General features: G+C 41.7%; 1 protein-coding gene across 1 annotated transcript in view; it reads right to left on the reverse strand.

Annotated features, from left to right (window-relative positions):
* The window catches only part of LOC126272474 (venom dipeptidyl peptidase 4-like), a 274,930-nt gene that overhangs the window by 250,025 nt on the left and 7,549 nt on the right, over nucleotides 1–17,356 (reverse strand). The window lies entirely within an intron of this gene.

The raw sequence follows: 17,356 nt of genomic DNA on the forward strand, positions 1-17,356 counted from the left end.
CAAATTACAAATCACCTTGGAACGAACGGAGATACTATAGTTGGAAATATTTTAGTAAGCTTCTCACCACATTTTTTATATATTTCTACATATGTGTTCAGATCTAATTAAGTATCGAGCAACATACCAGTTCTCCATAAAAGCTCAAATTTGACTTGTTGGTAGTCCCTTGCACACAGTTGAAGAGGAAACAAATATCATTCTCTCTCAGTTACTTCATTTTTGGCACCCATAGACACAACCACGTGTTAGCATCTGCCAGAGCATTTGTTTTATTTTGTATCTACATATTTTGTCAAATGATTACAGTTCGGCTACACTTCATCATATAGAACTTAAAAAGGCGAATTGTCCTGTTATGCAAATGCTGAAGAATATAAATACTTCAAAAATTTCAATATCAATATACATAAAGGAGAGTATATCAGTTATCCAATACACCACAGGTTCTTTATTTACAGTGTCTGTGTTTTTAAACTTTAAAAATATATTCCTTTGCAGGTAACAGCCACAAAAATGTGTTTGCGTAACTCACTGGATGGCTATCGATTGAGGTTCTGGAAAGCGTAAAATACAGCAGAGTAAAAAGACTTAAGTAATATTTAGTGTAAGTATTACAATTCAAGTTCTTTCAAAGTGATAGTCATTGTGGGTTGCATTTGGCTCTGTCACTACAAATTGTATTCGTCAGTTGTTCTTGATTACGGTTGCCTAAACAAGAAACACAACAAATAATTTAGCACGGAAGCAGTGCTCTTGCACGTATGCATATCTCTCTCAGCTCGCTGCACGCTTCCCCCACCACAATCCACACTATCTGAGGATGAATGGAGTAGGGGGGGGGGAGAGGAAGAGGGGGAAACAGCGAACATGCCACATTTAGATGGCAACGCAGTCGCTCTTCCTACGACTTCGTTTCGTATTTCTTAGTTTTTAACAACACGGATCAAAAACAAAAATTTTCAGTGTCATTTATTTATTATAGGCACGCTGAAGATATAATTTGTAACCGGTACAAATTGTCTGCATACAGACAGATAAATTCACAGATTTTCTTTTAGGTTTATAATCGAAAAAAGCTTTTCATAGAAATAAATTGATCGAAATATTTTATAAATATTTTATCATATTAGCAATCCTATTATGAGGACACCGCAAATCTTCGCAAGGAAAACATCGTAGGCATTCTGTACAGTCTTACCCATTAAAAAAATCAGTCCCATCTGCACATGCACAGGGACGCTTTTAATTGAAACGGATAACCGTCTCGGAAACAGCTCGGAAACAGATGCGAAGTTGATACTGTCCTCAAAACGTTTAGAAAATTGTCCTTGTAATTCTTTCAAGTACACAACGAATTCTTCAGAACTCCCTTCTTCTTTAACTGCAGTAACATTACGGAAATAGTTGATATTTTTTGTCAGAATCTGTTCTTCCACAATGCGATTTTCATTTTAAGTACATTCGCAGTAAATCAGAATGAGTTGTTTCTCACCGCGCAGTGATTGACAGCAGGCAGTGAGCAGTCAATGCCACTTAAAACGAGACGTCTGCAACCCATTTCGGACGTTGTAATTTTCGTTCTAGTTTTCCTTTTTCCTTCATAAATTTGATAACAGCTGATTTTAAACCAAAAAATCGTTTCAGGCATGCCTGTTGATCTAAGCAACATACTTTACAATAATACAGGGAATGAGACAGCTAAGACAGGCCACCCGAAATATGTCCAGAATTAATAAATATATCGAGCTGCATTTTTCTCCAAGTTATACCAGACAACATGTCGAATGTGCTGCTGTTCTCAAGTAATTTTTATCGTCCATAGCTGCCGAATTACGACAACGTACTTCGTTTTTTTTCCTAATGGAAGCTCATACTTTTTTTGTATACAACTTTAAAGAAGCTTCTAACAGAATTTCTGGGACAATACGTACTGGACTTAATCAAATGGTACCAAGATAACAGCGCTGCAAACCACTATACAGCCGTCAGGAGAAGAGGTTCAACAAACGTCTGCCTATTATACCAAATTCAAGCAAACAAGTGACTGAGGTATTATTCTCTTGTTTACCTGTTTGCTAGAAGCCCATCAGTCTGTGTTCTACTGTTGTTGGAGTCAGATAAACTGCTCATAAGGATCAAAATGGCTCTGAGCACTATGGGACTTAACATCTGTGGTCATCAGTCCCCTAGAACTTAGAACTACTTAAACCTAACTAATGTAAGGACTTGACACACATCCATGCCCGAGGCAGGATTCGAACCTGCGACCGTAGCAGTCGCGCGACTCCGGACTGAGCGCCTTTTTTTTATCTCATTTTGTTCGTTATAGTTCGTTGCAATTGTTTGTGGCGGACGTCCCTTGACGCCCATTGAAGTTCATTATTGATACATTCACTCAGTTTTTTTATTAGAGAGGACAGCTAACCCTCTGACCGAACACACTGAGCTACCGTGCCGGCCGCGCCTAGAACCGCGAGACCACCGCTACCGGCTTGCTCATAAGGCTATTGAGACATTCACAATGTATCTGACAGTCGAAAAACCGAATCTCGTTTACGGCGAATGCCGCCAAACTATTTGGGCAGCGGTGCGGTTGTGTACTGAAGGGTATCCAGATCGCGCCAAGCTCTCGCAGTCTGTCTTTGGAAACATTATGAAAAACTATTCTAGAAATTGGAGGCGTGGAGAATAAAATACACCAAGGAAAAACAACAGCAACTGAGAAAGAAATGAAAGCAGGATTTTAGCAGCAATAACACAATGCAAATGTCACTAAGAGGTATTTTGGAAGAACGAGAGGTATCAACAAACAAGAGTTCTGCGAACTCTACATTCCATCGCATGTCATCCTCCTGACATTTCGCTGCATGTACAGCTCCATGGCGATGACTTCCGAATTTTGGTTACAGTTCTCCGAATGTTACTACCGAAAGTGCAAAGTGATGCGGCATGTCTATGCAAAATTTTGTTGAAGGAAGAAGAGTTGTTTACAAACCACAGGCATGTCAATCTTCGCAATATGCACTAATCGGCAGATGAAAATCCACCCTGACTCAAAAAAGTGGATAAAAACAACTCTCCTGATCTATCAACGCTTGGTGCGTGTTTTTCAAGACCCGTATCATGGTCCCTATTTAATTGAGGAGAATCTAAATACACTCAGCCATCTCGGATTCCTAAGATATGCTGCTGCGGCAATTGTTGGAAGACATCCCACTGAACAAAATGGTACCAACATGATGAATGATGTAATATTCCTGGCTGTGGCCGCCAGTATTTTATTTTGCTAAACGTTCGCCTTGATGCAGCTTGATTCACATGACACAGCATAATTATGGTACAAAAGTGGAGTGATGAACACGCGACAGATGGCACAGTATGTATCAGTCCCGTGGGAGAGTGCGCCAGTTGTACTGAATTTGCTTCTGACTGGTCAGCACATTCGGCTGCTAGGCGCCAAAACGCCTAACTTCTCTTATAAATTCCAGGCATACCTTATACAACTTATAAAACAACTTATCGTTGTATTTAACCCAGCTTTTAGTATGACAATCACTCAATCACTCATGGCTACCCACAGAGTCAATCGTTTTTGTTTATTAAATTTCTCTAGTTTTGAGAGACATAAGAGTAACGATATTGCAATACAAGTGATTCGGACAGCTTCGGGTCGCTTTGGCGCGCCTGGGAGACGAAGTACTTTCGTTGCACTAGTCACTATTTGGGACGTTCTGGAGGGTCGGACACGTATCTCACAAGGGAACCTCCCCATCGCACCCCCCTCAGATTTAGTTATAAGTTGGCACATTGAATAGGCCTTGAAAAACTGAACACAGATCAATCGAGAAAACAGGATGAAGTTGTGCGGAACTATGAAAAAAATAAGCAAAACATACAAACTGAGTAGTCCATGTGCAACATATGTAACAACAAGGATAATGTGAGTTCAGGAGCACCTTGGTCTCGCGGTTGGCTTAAGCAGCTGCGGAACGAGAGGACATTGGTTCAAGTCTTTCCTTGGATGAAGAGCTTAATTTTTCATTTTCAGACAATTATTATCTGTCTGTCCGTCCGTCCGATGCGAGGTAACTGCGCCGTAGTATGGGTACGTTACACCTACACAACATATTCCTGTCATGTGACGCACCTGCAGTCACCATTGTCGTATAGAATATATCAGACGTGTTTTCCTGTGGAGGAATCGGTTGACCTATGACATTGCGATCGAATGTTTTCGGTTGCCATTATAGAGGCACGTCCTTTCGTCTACTAATCGCACGATTTTGCGGTGCTGTCGCAAAACACAGACACTAAACTTATTACAGTGAACAGAGACGTCAATGAACGAACGGACGGATCATAACTTTCCAAAAATAAAGAAAGTAGACTTCTCACTCGAGTGAAGACTTGAACCAAGGACCTCTCGTTCCGCAGCTGCTCACGCTAACCACGGCGCTTCTGATGTCCTTGATGTTGCCTATCTTGCGCATGGACTACTCAGTTTGTATGTTTTGCTTATTTTTTTCTTAGTTCCACACAACTTCTTCCTGTTTTTTTTCAATTGATCTGTGTTCAGTTTTTCAAGGCCTATTCACTGTGCCAACTTATATCTAAATCTTAGGGGGGGGGGGGGGGGGGGGGTTCGACGGGCAGAGTCCCTTGTAAGTACCTTGCGTTACTTAGATGTGAATAGGTAATAGTCATTCTGTTTCGGGTGTTCTTCAGAGCCGGACATGTTGTACTCTGTATCGGGTGTAACTTTGTTGTAAACATGTAATACACACTCTGTCTAGTGGATACCAGGGAGCTGGGCATGTGTGTCATATTTCGGAAACTGGATGGAAAAGTTACCACACAATTAACAAAGCTATGTCGAGTGTTGTAAAAGACAGTGCAAATGTGTGAATATTTGAATAATAAACAAAGAGGATGCAGTGATGAGAAGTGTCTCCTACCATCACTTCCAGCACTACAGTTTTTGCCCTCTGTAGGTACAAAGAATAACCGGGCAAGTGGAATCCGCAAAAAGCACAATCACAGGTTAGAACGGGCAGTGTAGCAGCCTCCGCCGAAGAGGATCCCACGACCGACGAGCTGTCTTTTGTTGGGAACTTGAATTAATCCTCGCTATTTACTGGACGAAATACAGATACGATTCAGGGTCGGTTGAGAGAAGTAGAACAGAAGGTAGAAAACATACCTCAACTAAGTGAGGTGATAAAAATATAGATAATATGGATCTTGAGTTAGAACATAAACTCGAAACGTGGTTTGCACAGGAAAGATGTAAGGGTGTTGTTCATATTAATGAACTAGTCAATAACGCCAACGCTAACGACGGAGCACCAGCAAATCAAATTTGAAGCCAATCGTTTTGAAGGGGACGCTACATCATGGGGAATAGGAGCCAGTAACACATGTAAAACATACCAAGAATTTGTTAGAGCATTCTTAAATCAATAAGTACACAAAACAGTATAAGAACGGAAATATTTGAAGCTAGAAGCTTTGAAAACAGTGGCTGCGATAGTTATAAAGACTTCTTTCAGCACTACTGGGAAAAGAACCAGTATTTAACTGACCCTTTACGTGAATCTGACCTAGTAGAAATAATAGTTCCTACGTTTCCAGTGTCTGTACAGGGGAAACTAATTACTGTCAACAAGAGTGAAGTTAACGACCTCCTGTATATATTAGAACAGCTGGATGTGCTTTCAGGCAACAGACAAGTACCGGAAGGTTGGCGTAAGAACAGGTGGCGTGCAGACAGCCGCAACGACCGTAACTCAAACAGGCCACCGTTTCCTTTCACGTGATTACAATTTACTTGATTACTAAGGGAACATTGGCTCGATTCCGCTTGTTCTGCTACTGCTTCCTTAACACAGAAAAACTTTAGAGAAACAAAAATAACCCGATACCTTTCCATTACGTTCGATCGCGGTCAAATAAGCATCCTTTCACAGGAGTAACATCATCGGTGTATTACTAATGTAGTTGTAGCTGGTAGTGTTATACATCCTAGTGGACAAATTTAGGATTTTCAGTTCATATTTGCATAACACTGTAAACAATACAGAAATTCTCTTTTAAAAATGCTGTTTCCATACAAATAGGCCGGTTTCAAAACTTATATATTCCAATAAAATATATGAAAAAAGATAACATTCTTCATTTTAATTATTTTTTCCTTCCATTTTGACCCTCTGTGGGCCGGCACAACTCGAAAAATGCCGATTTTTCGCTCATGTCATCACCTAAACGAGAAAGTGGAATACTTTTATGTGGAAGAGTGCCATAAACGTAACTTGGCGTATTCGGCCACTAGAGTGCAGTTATGTCAGTGTTGCATTAACAGAATCTATTCCAACAATTGGAGAAAGAGTGTCGCATTGTCAGTTGCGCAGCAGTGTTCATGCGGATGTTGGAAGAAAAGAGTCACATTTTGAATTGTGCCTGTGTCTCCATGTGAAAGTAAGTAGGCACGGTACACTATTTCAGTCCCGTCTCATTTGCTCCTTTATTTTCTTGCAATACTGTTTCGTATTTTCATTGTGCGTATGCTATAAATTCTGTTGATAACATTGATGTCTCTGTCGCCTGAGCGACATCAGACAAACATTTACATTCTCATATATCAACAAGCAAGCCATTCCAGCTTCATATGGGTAATTTTGTTTACAGGCTATTGCATAGAGCTATGATTAAAATTACTTGCAATTGTCCCAATGTTCACAGCACGTCTTTCCTTTTGTTTTTGTATTTCATTTATCTCGTTAAGGTGTACTGCATTTCCATGGGTGTGCTCGCAAAGAATAAATAAAACTGGTGTTAATCTAAATTAATATCATCAGTTCACTAAATAGATCCCTTACCCCAAATACTAACAATTAATCACTTTGTGATTAAATTTGGAACATAAATATATTGAATTAATGTGAAACTAATACTTAATTTTTTTTATTTTATGAAACAACATCAGCATGTGCAAGAGCAAACACACCAACACAGAAAAAAGGGAGCAGCGTCCAACAATAAAGTCTCGTTAATTGAAGATATGAAGTCTGCATATGAGTCCGCTGTCATTTTATTTTTGGAACTTTTATTTTCACACGTCCGTCTTGATCACACAGATTTCTTTACACTTTATGACCGGTTTCGGCTTATCACCATCTTCAGATCATTAAAATATTCTGATATAAATCATCGTCAAAGTAAACATTTGCACATGATCATTCAAATATTCTGATATAAATCATTGTCAAAGTGAACATCATTTTAATGATCTGAAGATGGCGGCGAGCCGAAACCGGTCATAAAGTGTAAAGAAATCTATGTGATCAAGATGGACTTGTGAAAATAAATGTCCTAAAAATAAAGTCTAGATCATAACAGGACAATAACTCGCAAATTACACCTTTCAGTGTACTATAGAATCAGCAACAAGTTATTCGTGACTGAGATGGCATAGCTCGATAACGCATTTAAGGCACTGGCAGAAGCTGATCAGACCTGCGCAGGCATCAGCTGGTGTCTGGTGTCCAGTGCCTGGTAGTCGATGGGGAGGAATGTCTCGAGCACTAACTGTTCTGATCTCCTCCAGCCATGAACTCTTTCGAGGAAATGTTTCTAGAAGGTTTTACTATTGCTGGTCGTTTAGAAAGCCAAATAGATTACTTTTGAGATTCCATCAGACTGGTGCTTTTAACAGACAGACGCAAAGAGATTTAAATGGTTCAAATGGCTCTGAGCACTATGGGACTTAACTTCTGAGGTCTTCAGTCCCCTAGAACTTAGAACTACTTAAACTTAACTAACCCAAGGACATCACACACATCCATGCCTGAGGCAGGATTCGAACCTGCGACCGTAGCGGTCGCGCCGTTCCAGATTGTAGAACCGCTCGGCCACCTCGGCCGGCATAAAGCGATTTAAAAAAAAAAAAAAAAGTGGACGCGAACTCGCGACTTTGCCTTCACACTGCGCTACATGGACCACTGGACCACTAAACCGCATTATATTACAGGACTATAACAGCTCGAGCAAAGCCGACGCTTGCTCCGGGAACCTCCGCATTCTACAGTACTACCAGACCATGCAAGTGGTCGAATTCTGAGGGGCAGCCACTTTCATTGGCGCCTTAAGTCGACGATTCGAACTTCAGCAGTTGTTGCACAATGCACTTACTAAAGAGAACACCTTTGCAGCATCGCTGCAGACGTACATGTTTGGAACTGCAGGCTGGTCCACGTCGCACTATTATGCGATACACGAGAGAAACCAGTGACACAAAAACTCCACTGGAAACGTAAAGGCACGGTTCCATCACATTGAAAGATTTTTTTGAGATCAAGGTTTCTATTTATTAACAAATTATCGTTCTCTTACGTAGGTATCAAAAATTATGTTGCTGCTGCATTCAGTTATGGGCTCAACTGCTCGTTTCATATCGTGACACTTGCTTGCACAAGCATACTTTTTATCTTAACACACGTTTTTACAGCATTTTGCATGTGGTTGCAGTGGTCGCAACCATGAGATGTTGGGTTCGACCCTAACGAGCATGAAAGGACGAAGGCAGTGACACACACTGATGCGCTAGAACATTATGACCACTGATATATAAACCTGTCCAGGCGATAGCAGCGTCTCCTGGCGAGGAATGACTGCTAGTTAGACTCATGTGCGATGCATGCAGTATCAGTGAGCCTGCTGTCCATGTTTAGAATGGGGAATCTGAGTTAGACCCAGGGCAGAGTGTGCTAGTCCGGAGGCACGGCACGAGCATTTCGGAAACTGCACAACTTTTTCGGGAGTTCGAGGAGTGCTGAGGTGAGTGTCTTCAACTAGTGACAAAACCAAGGTGAAACCACTTCCAGACATAATAATTGGGAGGCCAATTCTCATTACAGATGTCGGATGTCGTAGGCTGGGCAGACTGGTAAAACAGGACAGGCGGCAGACTGTGGCGGAACTAACATCAGACTTTAACGACGCTGTGTAGAGTTAAAGCGTGTCTGAGCACACAGTGCACCAACCACTCCTAATGATGGGCCTCTGCAGCCAACGACCAATGCATGTGGCAATGTTAGCACGACGATGTCGACAACTGCTGCTGAAAAGGACACGTGACCATCGGTACTGGAAGTTGACACAGTGGCAGAGCGTTGTGTGGTCTGATGAATCCTGATACCTTCTTCATCGTGCCATGGGAGGACGCAAGTCCATCGTCTTCCAGGTGAACAGATCCTTGACACCTGCAGCACGGGGCGGAGACAAGCTGGCGGCGGCTCCATTATGCTCTGGGTAACATTCAGGTGGGCATCCATGGGTCCAGTATAGTTCGTGCAAGACACCATAGCTATCAATAAGCACCGTACGCTGGTTGCAGACCATGTGCGCCCCTTGATGACGATCATGTTTCCCGACGGCAGTGGCATTTTTAAACAAAATTGTTGTGACTGACAAATTTTCACAAAGGTTTGTGCTAACACACACACACACACTAGTAACAGTCCAATTCAGAGACAAAGACATAATCTTTGGCGGTTGAAGTACTCGAAGTCGGCATCCATAGTGAACTGAACTTCGGGGTTGGTTCTAGCCCCTAAACAGCAGTCTCCAGCCAATCAGGTTTTGGAGTAGTGATACTTCTTGCACGCCGTGGCTCGAGCTCCCCTTGCAGGAAGTAGTGCTCGGAATGTCTGTTTCCATTATCTTGTATGTAAATAGCCAGTGTTTACCATGTTGACTTTGGTACGCCTTGGAATAGACAACCTCGTTCTCTGTGACATAAAATGGGTTGCCAGCTCTCAGGGGCTATCTTGGCTCCGGTATAACAAAAATAATGCGTCATCCCTCAATTTATTTCATGCCATGACGCAGCGCCACTGTTATCTGTGTCAAACGTGGAAATGCCAGCTATCAGGTACGTGGTCATAATGTTCTGGCTGGTCAGAGTATAGTCCCTATTAATGAAAGAACTAGGCCGGAAGACCAGCAGGAATTTCAGAACTTTGTAAGAGTGAATGTGGCTTATTTTCACAAACTGTTGCTTATGATACATATAGCAATTCGCTCAAGCGACACAGTAATGTGGGAAGAAATTCTACCTAGTCGAAAGCAAGAATTAAGCCATTTGTTTATACATATTTGTGATCGGACTCTGTCTCTCTGACTATTGCCGGTTTCTCCTACCTGGCATGCTTAAATACAGTATGAGATGTGATGAAATCAAAGGTGTATTGAAACGTCCCCTTTGTAAAATTTATACAAGACTGGTCTATGTGAAACGTCCTCTTTGAACAATTATACACGACTGTGCTTAAACTGACACACAATATCTTTAGCGCAACGCAATCTGACTTCCAAAAATCCCTACGAAAGAATGGCCCTGACTAGCATTAACCTATACGTTTCACAAATCACTTACCTCACAAAAATCTTCGTTACTCAAGCTACTGCAATACAGCGAGCGCCACTACTGCCAGCTAAATAAAAGATTCAAACTACTGAAAGCACTAACTACTGATAGGCATAGTTAGCAAATGAAAGATTTTAATAGAGAACAAACAATGTATTTACCTCACTAGTCATAATATATATAGCAGTTCATGACACCAATTCTTACAAATTTCAAAACTCCGTCATCTCTCTCCCCACGTCCACCACTGCTGGCGGCTCACCTCCAACTGCGCAACGCTACGCGCTGTTAGCATCCAGCTGCCGCTGCCCAACACTACAATGGCAGACAACAATGCAAACTAAACACAGACTACGCACAGCACAGCCAGTGATTTTTCATACAGAGCGCTAAGCGGCATTACCAATAAGAAAACCTAAACAGCCTACTTACAGTATTTCCGTCTATTATTTGTCGCTATGTATACAAATCGAAAATGGTTCACATATACTTATACGCTTATTTACTCAGAAAAAAACCACTGCCTAGGAAGCTTATTTGATACAGCGGTTCATGTGCATTATACAGAAACCTTTTCTAGTTATACGCCTGAATTAGGACACACTAGAGTTCTTTGTTTCATTCCGATTCTAGAATACGAAGTAATGAGAGTAATTTTCGCAACAGCAAAAAAATTAAAGTCTGCAAGGAAGAAATGGTTCAAACGGCTCTGAGCACTATGGGACTTAACATCTGAGGTCATCAGTCCCCTGGAACTTAGAACTACTTAAAGCTAACTAACCTAAGGACATCACACACATCCATGCTCGAGGCAGGATTCGAACCTGCGACCGTAGCAGTCTCGCGGTTCCGGACTGAAGCGCCTAGAACCGCTCGGCCACTGCAAATGGCTGCAAGGAAGAAGTATTGCATTTATTGAATTGTCATGTTAATAAAAATCTACTCACTGAAAAATGCGCAAAAGCTCCAATGTGAAATCCTGATTCAACTGCTTGCCACAGATGTCAACTAGGGCCAGTCGAGAACATTCACCCCCCCCCCCCCCCATTTCTCATTTTTGCCTCGTACACTTTCCCCCTGTCTTGGGATGTCATTCTTCCATATATATCGGGGCCGTTACCGTTATGGACCTTCTTGCCCCGACATGCCAACAAGACCCAATTCTGTCATAATTTTGCAAAATACCATTACGAGCTTGGCTCAGGTACTGAAGTAACGCCATCTGTTAGCGCAACATGTTGATGCAGCTTCAGTTAGTTTATTTATGTCAACAAGTTTGTGTTGACAAGGTCGTGTCACAGATGGCGTTGCATGTTGCGTATCCTGTATCAACGACCGAAGCACATTCTTGATCCAGCGCCATTATTCGTGAAAATACCAGACTTCTCCTGCAGTATGGGGCTGAAACTACGTAAGCTGCGCCACGAGGAAAAATCGGGTGGTTCCCATTTGATTAGCGATCTGATAAGACGATTCTTTATAAATGTAATACGAACAACGAGTGCTAGTTAGTAATGTTTGAAGTGTCTTCTCCGGGTATATAGAGCGAGAAGTGTATAGTGAGGTGTACTCCGATGACTGAAATGTTATTGTACACTGTTTACCGTCTAATAAACTTATCATTAAAAAAACTAAATCTCACTGGTAGCACAAGTGGTACCATCCGGCCGCCGTGTCATCCTCAGCGGGGGATACGGAGAGGAGGGGCGTGTGGCCAGCACACCGCACTCCCGGCCGTTATGATGGTTTTCTTTGACCGGAGCGGCTACTATTCGGTCGACTAACTCCTAAAATGGCATCACGAGGCTGAGTGCACCCCAATAAACTTATCATAGCTTACGAAAATGTCTAAGGATGGAAAGACAAAGTGACACTTTTCGGATGATTACACAAAAGAGTAGTCTGTTGTTAAGAAAGGACGAACGGACCAGGAAGCATTTTATGAGATTTGTAGCTCTTTCATCTCAATAACTCACGGAGGTAAGGCAGATGTGTGGCATAACGTATCTACGAAGGCTCATACAAATAGATTCGTGATTGCATCAACATCAAACCCTATTTTTTACATTCAAGTTTAAAGAAAATACCCGGGAAGAATTGCCCTTTGTTTCTGCAGAAGTAACAACAGCTTATAAAGTTGTCAAGCATCATCAGTCCTTCAGTTCACTTGACTGTTACCGTAAAACTGAATGCCGCAATGTTTCCTGACTCCAAAGTCGCCGCAAATCAGTCTGCAGCCAGGACCAGAACTACAGCGACTGTTAAAAATATTCTCACTCTCAGTGTCAGTATGCATAAAACAAATGTAATATGTTTCATTTTACGGCATAGACACTGACGCATCGATCCACAAGGCTAAGAAGATGTTTCCTTTAGTTGTTCAGTACTTTACTCAAACTGAAGGAATACAAAAGAAGCTGTTAAGTCTGATTCGCTGAATAACGAAACATCAGAGAAAACTGCGAAGTTTTGTCGACACACTTTAAGACAACTGCAAATTCCAGTAGATAAATTAATCGGTTTTTGTGTTGGCAATACCAGTACCAACTTCAGACGGTTTCATCGACGCGGCCAACCAGATTAAAGAAGAGCAAGGAAAAAATGTAGAAGAAATTGGATGTCCTGCCCATATGCTCCACAATACTATATCAAGCTCTGCTGGAGTCTTAACTGTCGACATTGAAATAATAGTCATGAAAATATTTAATTGTTTTTCAGTACACACGGTAAGGATAGAGAAGCTCAAAGAGTTCCACTTATATGTTGATGTCAGTCATCAGACTCTCTTATAATACTCAAAAACAAGATAGCTGTCGTTAATGCCCGCAGTTAAACTTTGGATTCAATTACAACAATTTTTTGATGCAGAAGACAGGAAGCGTAAAATAATTTCAGATTTTTTCAGTAGTCCAATTAGTAAAATTTTATTTCATGTTTCTGCTCTCAAACTTCGCTCTGTTTTGAAAACTGTGAAAATCGTGGAGAAGAATAATGACTCGAGAATTGAAGAAAGGAATGTATTAATCGACACTCAAAGATGTCTGAATGAAAGGAAGACTTCCAATTTTATTGGAATGCAAACGAAGATGAATCTGAACACATTAAAAAATGAGAACCCTAACCAAGACATAATGATTTCGAGATTTGAGGATGAGACGATGGCATTCAATACCATAGCATTTGTTACTTAGGCAAATGGGCTCTATCTTTTAACAAATATCAAGCATTTGATTGAATAACTGTATCTGAAACCCCTGATTGGGTGATGACTGAAAACACTATTATATAGCTGACCACAAATGTGGAGAAGATTTCAGGTGACAATATACGAGGGTTGAAACTTAAACAGTGGCAACTATTTATTCACAACCAACACAAAAGAGTTACATGTTTGCACCTGTTACTGTCCTTCAAAGTAGTCACGAGCGTTGTGTAGAACTCGTTGTCAGCGATGTGGAAGGCGTCGTATACCCCTTCGCAGAACCTGTTCTGTTGATGGTGTGAATGAAGCGGTCTACTGCCTGTCGAATCTCTGGAACAGTTCTGAAGCGAATGCCACGAAGTGGTTCCTTCATCTCCGGAATCAAATGCACAGTATTACTATTCGTTTTTGGAGCATCACCTGCGACCAACTTTGCGAAAGAAGCGGCGACACTTTCTGCGCAACCCACCCATCATTTTGCAAAATACGCGGGCGCATACAGCGTAAACTGTGGCTGCTGGAATCGGACGATGGAACTGGGAAGTAGTGTACCATCCACCACACTCCCCGGATTTAAGTCCTTGTGACTTTGATTTGATAAGATGAAAGAACCACTTCGTGGCATTCGCTTCAGAACTGTTTCAGAGATTCGACAGGCAGCAAACCGCTCCATTCGCACCGTCAACAGAACAGGCTCTGCTAACGGTTTACTACGCCTTCCACATCGCTGGCGACTGGTTCTACGCAACGCTGCTGACTACTCTGAAGGACAGTAACAGGTGCAAACATGTAACTCTTTTGTATCGGTTGTGAATAAATAGTTGTCTGAAGAGTTTTGTTTAGAAATTGCGCGTGACTTGGTAGAATGAAAGCGTAAATACTCCGTGGAAGGAAGGTGGATTTACTTCTTAAGGGAACCGAAAACCTCCAACGCAAATACCAACTACTAAAATTATGCGAGTATTTGCTTTCTACTTCCGCATGCAACGCCACTACGGATAGAGTTATTTTCGCCGATGTCGGTCCAGTGGACTGACGAATGAAATCGACTGCTGCCAGGGAATCAGTCTTACAGTGCCATTTTAACAAGCTGGCTTGCATGGAGTTTTATAACTGCGTAAAAGGGAAAAAAGCCTCGCTGAAAACGGGGAAATCTTCCGAAAAACATGGTTTATCCACTACTTCTGCCGCAACAAGTTCTACGTAATGGTGTTGAAAACGAAAAACAATAATATTAAATAAATTCTGTGCTTCATTTCCACACCCCCATCTCAGGATGTCCCAACAAAGTCCCCACTTGACATGGCAAACCTACTTGTGTAGGTTTTCGCTGCGAACTGTGATTCGCACTGTGTACAAAGTTCGCGCCCCGAGCGGCCTCCACTAATTCTGACACGTCTCCTACAGAAATCTTAAAAGTTGTGGCGCCTCTGGCGCTCCTTTCAGCTTGTCTCGCCTGGACCTCAAACCAGCCCTGATGTCAACAATAAAACAGCAAACAATAACGAACAGAAAGCACATCCTGAAGAACCCGTTTTGCGTGTGCGTGGGTCACAGCGTCTATCTGCTATCCGCTACTTCCCTTGAGATGTGTCCACACGATGCCATTTTTCTATTCAGCTTTGCGCATGCGTATAAACCACCAACAGCGCAACTACGCCTGTGCATTTGTGCATGCATAATTTTCTGTAAATGTGGGCTGTGTGTTAAGCGTATTGCTTCCCGCCTTCCGTGGGAATCTTCGCGCTTTTTTAAAAATGAAAATGGTTCAAATGGCTCTGTGCACTAAGGGACTTATCATCTGTGGTCACCAGTCCCCTAGAACTTAGAACTACTTGAACCTAACTATCCTAAGGGCATCACATACATCCATGCACGAGGCAGGATTCGAACCTGCGACCGTAGCGGTCACGCGGTTCCAGACTGAAGCGCCTAGAACCGCACGGTCACACCGGCCGGCCGCGCTTTTTCGTAGACTAACAATATAGTCCAGTCAAATTGTAGAAATACCTTGCAAAAGGTCGGGTAGAAGAGTTTATTTTTTCAACTCATTCATAGGATTGGAAATATTAGAAAACCGAGTTTTGCCTACAAAATTTCACTTGGGAAAACTTTCTGCAGTCAAAAGTCTAGGAAAATATCGGCTTTTTCCGTTTTTTCAAAATATCTGTTTCATTTGCTCCTATTGCTTTAACGTCTATTTTTTTAAAGAGCACAAAGTTCTCTACAAATTTGATTCCTGCCATTTTTTTCTATTCCCAATATCTAAGGCTCTACAGCGCCTCAAAAAATACCAATTTTTCAAATTTTGAGCATAGTGGCTAGATACCTTATTTTTGGTCACTATTTTTTACAGTTTCTGTTGTGTAGTATAAATACATTATACATCATGTTATATGTTGGAATTTACCACCTCACTTTCAAATATTCAATTTCTCTGTATGCAACACAACGATTGCTGGGTAGCCAACAATTGTGATTCTTACATCACTACCTGAAGTTCACTATGGGCCACCTCAGCCCTGGTATTTGCAAAACTATAAATATAAAAATACATCATTAAGAGACATAGACACACACACACACACACACACACACACACACACACACACACATACACACACGCACACAAAATAAATTGTCTCAGGAAACTGAATTATTATTAGCTGCAATAGACAACCTAATTAGGTAGGTAATTATTCTTGTGTATAAAAGCCACAGAGTTGACATTAAAAATAAGTAGCTTTATTACAATTAAAATGCAATGTCAGTTACTAAAAAAATGTTGACGGTTCTGGGTGTGTAATACTTGTAATATCGCACTTTAGCGCACTTGAGACAGATATGAGCATCACGACCAACGTTTTGGTGGGCCACGTTCCTCAGTGTCACCAGAAATACCTTGAGTTACGGATTCAGGGTCTGTACCTAGAGTTGATCCCGGATTGACCTCTTCTTTAAACAGCGAGTCAGCCTCAGCAAGTTCGTTGATTTCGTCAGCGGTTTCCTCAACATCCTCCATAACATCTTCTTCACTGTCTTCATATGAAAATTTTTGCACGTTTCCACAGTTGACCCCAATACATTTCTTGCAAATTGAAGAACATTTCAAACCCGCTTTTCTGCAGGAGCACGCTCCGCCACAGTTCAGCTTGCATGAGCATGAAACAATGTGAAGAAGTGCTTCAGGTGCTGGATCTTGGCTCATTATAACGGGTATTGGACCGTGGTCACTGTGATTCCAGCCCCATTTCTCAGGAGGTTTCCAGTTCCCCATCCAACTTTGGACTTGGGTAAGTCCGCAACGAATGATGTTGTGCAGCATCTTGTGTAGGTGGCAACCGTGCAAGATTCAGTTTGCTTTTTGTGGCAGATTTGGCGAATAGCTGGTACCGCAAATCGTCTAGTGTGTGGGAGCTGCTGACACCTCCACTATACAATGCGATAGTAACCTGTTTTGTTGCTGTTATTATTTCTTCACGGGTAGCATGTGGTTTATTGAACGTGCAAAACGCTGAGGTTAGGTGTTCATTTTTCGCAACAATATTGCAACACTTAATTTTTCCTTGACCAAAAAAAGCGGATGTTGTATCACATCCGCTAAAGGCGTGAGTGAACAGAATATATTCACTGTCAAACTTGTAAGATGCAATGGAAAACCACTTGTCTTATGCATTTCCTCTTCCTGGCTTTAAGATAAATAAGTTTTCAATGCCTTGTCCCAAACC

The sequence above is a fragment of the Schistocerca gregaria genome, chromosome 5, assembly GCF_023897955.1.
Source record: "Schistocerca gregaria isolate iqSchGreg1 chromosome 5, iqSchGreg1.2, whole genome shotgun sequence".
NCBI lineage: Eukaryota > Metazoa > Arthropoda > Insecta > Orthoptera > Acrididae > Schistocerca > Schistocerca gregaria.